The sequence below is a fragment of the Camelus dromedarius genome, chromosome 14 (assembly GCF_036321535.1).
Source record: "Camelus dromedarius isolate mCamDro1 chromosome 14, mCamDro1.pat, whole genome shotgun sequence".
Taxonomy (NCBI): domain Eukaryota; kingdom Metazoa; phylum Chordata; class Mammalia; order Artiodactyla; family Camelidae; genus Camelus; species Camelus dromedarius.
Window position 1 is genome coordinate 33256574 of NC_087449.1, and position 8321 is coordinate 33264894.

Below are 8321 nucleotides of genomic sequence, written 5' to 3' on the forward strand. Positions count from 1 at the left end.
CTTACTTGTAAGGGAGACTGGGAAAACAATCATCTTGTATATTCTGCTTCTATATAGGGCACCACCTTCCACCAAGACTCAAGGAATCTCCCAACATGAGGAGATTCAGATGTGGAACACTCAGAATTATGAGTGTCTGCTATACTCAACAAGTATTGAACTTTTAATATCATGCCTTAGGAATACAAAGGTGACCAGTACCTTTGCCTTCAAAAGTTCCAAGAGTGGTTGTGGGAGACAGATGAGTAAATGGGCAATCTGAATGCATGGTGATAATGGCCATGATGGAGGAAAGCAGGAGGGGGCTGTGGGATTACAGAGAAGAGGAACTGACTAGCGTCAGAAGAAATCAGGGAAGATATTCTGGGAAAGATGATGACATCTGAGACCCGAAGGACAAAGGAGTGTTAGCTAGCTAAGAATTATGTCTCCCTCCTACTATTTCAGGTGCCTGTTTTCAAAGCCTCAGATATGAGGCATTTTGCTTGGTATTGGCTTCTAATCCAGAGTTGTAGACACCACTGGCCAGGTATCCCAGCCTCCTGATCTAAGGACAGAGACTGAACACAAGTTTCCACAATGCAGAGACACATCCCCATATGCACTGGATTCATTCATTCCTTCATTAATAGTCCCAATCTCTTTTCAAAGTTTCTTGAACTGCCCAGCCTTGTGCTATGCAGAGGTAGGAGACGGAAAAAGGAGAAACCATGTTCTGTACTCTTAAGAAGCTTACTATCTCGCTGTGGAGAAAAAGAAGGCTCCAGTGAGGCTAATGATGTGGTCCTGAGGAAGATCTGCTGGTCACTGACTCATTCCCATAGACTGGTACATTACCATGGTCCAGCATCCTGACAGGTCCAGAACCTTGATTTTGTGGAACATGAAAAGCAATTGCATCTCTCAGAATCCTCAGACTTACAATAACAAAGCTCACTGTGACTGATGCTTAAACCAGAAGTCCATTTATTAATTTGCAAAAAGAAAGTAGTCTTTGCAAAGCCAACTTAATTTGCAAAGCAGATCAGAACAATTACATCAGAAGATCAGTGCATTTTCTCTCTCCTCTGAGCATGTCACATGGGAAGCCAAGTAACGGTGGGTAGCCTGGTAGGCCTGGAATCAGAGCAAGGGGTGTGAGTCAGTCTCAAGAGAGACCACTCCATCAGTGAGCTTAGATACTCTACTCATTTTAGCTGCTTCTCAATCCTGATTGCACACTAGAACCATCTGGGGAGATTTCTTAAGTGCTCATGCCTGGGCCCACTCTCTGAGATTCTGATTCAGTCGGTCATGGCAAAGCCTAAATAGGAATCTTACTTTAAAAGTGGCCGAGGCAAGTCTAACATGCAGAAAAGGGCTGCTTTCTGGGTCTTGTCAAGGAAATCATGATGTTAACGTGGCTTAGCTAAAACTTCTCATCCCAAGGCAGTGCCTGGAGACACACCTGTGACTTTCCCTTTTCAAGGTTCCAATCCTCCCCTTTCTATTCCCACAGATGTTCTCCAAACAGGATGTATTACAATTGATATGCCTTCCACTCCTTAAATTTCAGTCAGTTTCCAGGCCTGCAGCTTTGAGAAGACTTCCAGAACATCTTGGCCTCTTTGTGAGAGTTTTGAGTGTTCCCAAGTTTCTCGGACACAGGTTTATACATGGGCCCTTGGTTTCCTACAGATGGTTAATTTCATTTATGGAGAGTGGATTTTATTTCAGGGGCAGTCTTACTCCCAGGCTTTTTGGGGGTGTCTCACTGTTTGTCGTCAAGCATCCAGACAGCAATCCAAGGCTGTGGAAATTCAGAGAGAAAGTTTAATTACAATGAGTTAACTCTATTATGGATATAGTGGTGGCTCAGTGGAAAGAATCAGAGAGGTCTGAATATATATCTTGATTTTCATCTTTTCGGGGTTTGTGACTTTGGGCAAGACTTTATCACCCTGAACTTTAACTGTAAACTATGGATTATCATGCCTAGACTTTAGAGTTGTGGTGAGTAATAAAGAAACCGTATGAAAAAATCCTTGGCATAGTATAGACACTCAATGAAAGTAACTATTAATATTAGTATTCTTGAGGAAATATGTTTCTCAAAATTTAGGGGGATTTCCTCAGAACCAAACTCCTTCTCTCTTTAGTTTCTTAGAGTAGTAACTTCATCATGCTTTAAAAATAATGATACATCCTCATAAAAAAATTCAAGCAGTACAGAAAAAAACACAAGGAAGAAAGTAACACATCACCCTTAATTCTAACACTCAAAATAACATCTTTAGCATATGGTGAAAATCATTCTAAGCATCTCTCTATATATTTATACAGCATAACCAAAACAGAAATAATTTTAAAGGTGAGATATTTCAAATAAAATTTTTAATTAAAAAGGCTTATTGAAGTTAGTTTAACAAGTAAAAAATGACTAAAGAATTGATGAATGAGAAAGTTTAAAAATATTATGAAAATAATTGGAGTTGTCATTTTTAAAAACTACACATTTTAATGTTAGACAATATTGACTGAAGATTGTCTATGGATGATTAATACTCTACCCTTCACCCAACTCCTCTGTCCTACCGCCTAATTTTTGTTACTCACTATTTTCACTTTGCCAATATTTCTAACGTTTACATTTTATTTTGCAACAATAATTCCTCACGTTGTTTAGGCTAAGTTCTAGATTTAACTAGAAGTAGTTATCATCATCAATGCTTTATGATAGCTTCTCTTCTTTATTTACATTTGTGTCTTGATTAGCTGGATTTCAGCATCAAGACATTTTTGCAAGAAGAATGCTGGATTCCTTGAATTCTTTCCATTTTAATAATTGTTTTAACAATTTAAAATTGTTGAAGCATCTATTGCTCTTTTATTTAGATGACAGCATAGCTGGGTGAAATATTCATGGCTTGCACTTTTTCCCTCAGAATGAAATAAGCTTTTGCTGTAGAGAAGTCCAAAGCGAGTCTGACTTTGTTCCTTCTTATAGATAACATGCTTTTTCTGTTTGAAGAAAGAATTCTTTCTTTATCCATAAAATTCAACAATTTGACAAGGATTAATCTCTCTTTTGATAGTTTTGCTGGAGAATTTATTATTTGCCTGTAATTTGCTGAGTGACCTTAGGTTAAGACCCTGTCACTCATTTTTCTCAAATGTACAATGAGGGAGATAGAGTCTTTACAGCTTTGTCAGTCTATGCTCCTCTAACTGGATTCATGAATGAGTATGCAGGTAGTTTTCATTTTATGGGCTGTAAGCAAAAAGATGTGTAAGAATTGAATTTGATGAACTGTTTCTGGAGGTCGTTCCAGGACTTCAGGTTCTTATGGGAAGGTGGACTAGAGCAAGGTCCTTTTCCATCCCTAAAAGCAAGGTCCTTTTCCATCCCTAAAATGAATCTTGAATAATTGATATGTTTTTGTGACTGGGGGCCCAGTTGGCTAAAGTCTAATGTTTCATAGTTTAGAGTAGGAGTGTATCTTTAAGTCCTTCTAACCCAAAGTTATCATTGTACACAATGGCAACTGGACACTCAGAGAGGAAGTATGACTTGTAAAAGATCACACAGTGAGTTGTGGCACAGCAAGGACTAGAATTCAGACTGTATAATTCTCAACCTATACTTTCTCCTCTGCAGTACAGTATGATAATGAGACATAGAACACATCTAGACCCAAGATAAGCCCATTAGCTTGACACTGCCTTGCCATTGTCAGCTGACATCAGTGTGTCATCTATTTTTTTAGTGGGAGCCTCTGGACACTTCAAGTGGGGTTGGGGAGAAAGAAAGAAAGTAGACAGATGCCTTCCTCTTTCATCAATTCCTTTCAAGACCTACCCATCCTTAAAATGACAGTTCCCATGTCCTCTATGAAGCCTTCTGATTCCAGAGTTCAGGGAGATCTTGCCCACCTCTCCATCCATCCATCCAACCAGTCAACTGTTTAACAACCAATCACTGAACATCTTCTTTGTGCAAGGCAGTTAGCTGATGACTCATCAATGAATCAGTCATGTCTACACTTTCATGGAGATACCAGGGCAGGAATAAAGGCAATTATGATGCAGCGTGATAAACAGACCTCCAAGACCCTCAAGGAAACTTGACCAGCTTTTCATTTTAAAGCTTCTCACAGCTACTCTCATCAATACTGGTGGTGATGGATTTTAGTTAGAATCAGATGGTAAAATTTTGGAAAAACAATCAAGTGACAAATTATAAACTGCTATGCTATGAATAGAAAAGTTGTTAAACTATAGCACTTAAATTTCTACAATGTGTACTAGACTTACTGTTTTACCTAAATTATTTCCTGAATAAGGTCTAAATTTAGAAAATTTGGAGTCAATTTGAAAAAATAGCAAATGGCAAATTTGTCAAATGGTAAATAAAACTGCATGGATATTAGGAGATTACAAAATGACCTCAAAAGTAAGTAACTACAGAGGACAATTAATATGAAACAGATTAGAAATTAAGAAAGATAAAACTGGAAAAAAGAAATAAACTAAAAGAAGACAACTCACCATGCTGATGCAGCTAGCTACACAATATGCAGGTATCATTCACAAAGAAGTGTTAACAGAGGAATAGAGTGGTTGGCTGTTCAGTAATACTTGCCTACTGTGTTCTTCAAAAAAGAATCACCACCCAAATGTGACTGTCCCTAAAGTGTGAGCTGGGCAACCAATGTTGCTTTTTTTGTGAGGAAACTGCCTACCACTTATAAATAACTATGAATGACTAACAATAATCTTTACAGTTGCCAGCTCTATGGCTCTTAGAAAAAAATACAGATGATTTATCACACAAAAGGCTACTATTAAGATAATTGTTAAAATGAACAAACCAGAACTATATATATCAATATGGTTAAATCTTAAAAATAAATGTGGAACAAAAAAGCTCAAGTTGCAAAAATATATTTACAGTATGAAACCATTTATATAAAGTTGAACATAAAGGTATCAATATCAACTCTTGTTTTTAAATATATATAGAAATAAATAAAGATGTGTATGTAAATGTAAGTTAGTATACATACAAATATTTCCTAGCTCTGTCTGCTTAGGGGGCCTAGAAGCAGTGATACCCCAGTAGCAATGGTCAAACCTAGTGCCCAGATCATGGTTTCTAATTACTAGTGTTCAATAAAAAGAGTCAGTGCTCCTTGAAGAAGTGATTGTGTTCAGGGCTGGGAAAACACGAGATGAGCCTGGAGCATCTATCTTGTGGTGCTAGGTTAGCGACATGCCAAAAAGACACAGAAGCCAACCAAAAGAGCTCCCAATGGCCAAAGCTTGAATAATTTGAGCAACAAAATGAATAATAATAGCATTGGATTAAAACCCAATAGAATGAAATAAATACCACTAAGTTCTTACTGACATAAAGGATTGAATAAATAAACAAACGAGATAGAAGGAAAAAGTCTTCCTTACAGAAGAATTTCGATTAATAAAAATAGAAGGAGTTAAGGAATTAGCAAATTAACATTAGAACATCATTGTATTAATTGCAGCAGGCACGCTCTACCAATAAATACTATAATTAGTGGATGAAAGTTTAAGATGAAACAGGGTATTTGTATTGTTTCAAATTATATGTCCCCAAATATTATTTTTACAAAAGGAAAAATAGAAAGTTTACAGTGGAGAACGCTGGCAGCCCCACCTTGACCAAGTGATCAAGATACATATCACAAGTAATAAGATGTATCCATATTGTGTACCCCTGATAGGATGCAGTGAAAAGGGCACATAGCTTCTGTGATCTTCTTCCCCTAAATCCACAGCCTTAAACAAATCATGAGAAACCTTTAGACAAACCCAAATTGAGGAACATTCTACCAAATACCTGACGTGTACTCTTCGTAAGTGTAGATGGAAGGAGACTATGGAGACACAATAGCTAAATGTAGTGTAAGGTCCTAGATTGGATTCTAGAATAGAAGAAGGATGTTAGTGAAAAACATGATGAAGTCTGACTAAAGACTTTAGTTTAATTAATAGTATTGCATTCACATTAATTTCTTAGTTTTGACAATTGTACCATGATTGTGCAGTATGTTAATATTAAGGAAAAATTGGGTATGTGGAATTCTTTTTGCTATTCTTCTGTAAATTTAAAATTTGAAATTATTTCAAATTCAGAAGTTAAAATGCAAAATAATAGTACATGTTGTTCATAGATCCAAATATGTATTGAAAGTCTAGAAGCATACAGAGGAATTCATGGTGGTAAATACCTTGGGAGGCTTGGGGAGGGGAAGAAAGGTTTAGGCAACTGTGGAGTATGTAGGTGATTCAATGTTTTATTTCTTAAGTAGGTCATGGGGATGCAAGTATTTGTTATATTATTTTCTATATTTTTTTGTATATCTGAAATATTTCAATAAAAATAGCATATTTAGTTCAATGCCAAACTGAACATTTGTGATAAAACCTTACCATATTCCTTTGCACAGATTTACCACTAAACAATAACCAGAACTTGAGTGACCCTTCCCTCGCCCCTGCCTTTGAGTTTAGGCCAGAAAGGTGAGTCGAGGGCAGATTTTAAAAGACCTTGAATGCTTGCACTTTATCCTGAGAGTAATGAGAGACTGCTACAAAGTTTTCAACAGGGGTGGGATGTGGTCAGATGTGTTTTAAGAAAATGACACTGGCTACAATACAGAATGAATTGAATGGAGGTTGAGAACAGAAACAAGGAGATAAACTGGGAGACTGTTGCAATGGTCTAGAGAAGAGTATATGAGGTCTAAACCAAGGCAGTTGTGGTGGGGATAGTGAGAAAGAGAAAGATAGAAGAGCTATCTTAGAAGAACCAATCTAGAAGAAGGAAAAAGAAACAAGACTTGGAGAGTGATTGGATGTGTGGTAGGTAAGAAGGAAGACTCGAGGATGATGGCTCCTCTGAACTTCCTCACAAATGCTTTCAGTACATTTACATTATTTGACATTTAAATTTATTTATTTTAATGGAGATACTGGGGATTGAATCCAGGACCTTGTACATGCAAAGCCTGCGCTCTACCACTGAGCTATTACCCTCCTCCTTTATTTGGCATTTTAGCATATATATATATATATATATATATAAATATATATATATATATGTGCTATGGTTGTTTTGCTTTTTGTGTTTATCCTTTGTTTCCTTGACAGACTGGGAGCTCATTGAGAGCAGAAACTGTCTTTTCTTTGGCTCCCGCACACCATCCAGCCCCTTGCTTTGTGCCAGAACTTACTAGAAAGGTAAGTTGGCAGGAACTAGAGAGGTGCTGAGTAAGATGATCTGGAGCCAGGAGCAATAATATTCTGATGCTCTGGGCAAGACTGTTGAGGAAATGTGAATCCCAGGGCTGGTGGGATAGGGCGAGCCTTTGAAGAACCAGGAAGGAGGACCTGGAGCAAGAGATGAGTTGAAAGCTAGTACAGGAAAAGTAACCTCAGGGGGAGATTTTTGATGGCATGGAAGGGATCACCAGAAAACGGTTCAAGAGCAGAGGGAAGTAGGCAGTGTGTGCAGAGGTCCATGTAAATTTTTTTGGTTGAGGCATTATTCTTCAACTGTTTGGTCTGCTGAGCAACAATCTTGATTCTTAATGGTGCATGAGAAATGCTTCTAATACTAAATGGTGATTTGCTTGTTTGACTCAATTAGTTCCAATCTATCATAACGCCATACAGCCTCCTGAAAGCTGGGCCAATGGAATCATACTAAAAACAAATAATAGCACTTTATTCATTTATTCAGTAGCTTACTCAAAATAGTTTTTATTGAGCACCTGTTGTCTTGCATACTTTGCTCCAAGTGCTGCATTATGAAACTTATGGTCTACCAGGAAGACAATGATCACATATTTATAAGTGTGATAAATGACACAAATGAGAAATACAGAGCATTAAAGGACCATATAATAGGAAGGTCTAAACCTATCTCTGGGTTAGGGAAGGATTCCTTCAGAAGTACTGTTTAAGCTGAAACTTCAAGGATGAGTAGAGGTTAGTGGGATGATGCACTGAGGAAATGAATGGGAAGAGACAATGGAAGTGGCATTGGCACATGGGAAGCCCACAGGCTGTAGGAGCCAAATTTTATTCAGGGAACTGAAAGGTGTATATTGGCTGGAGCACACAGTATGGGACATGAGGCAAAGCTGAGACGCTACCAGAGGTCAGCTCATTTAAGGCTTTATGGTCATGTTGGAGTATTCACAGATCCTCTCCCTGGGACTGGCTTTGCTCTGGATACTAGGGATATACAGAATTGAATCAGACTTTAAAGTGCTTCAATCCCAGTCCTTAAATAGCTC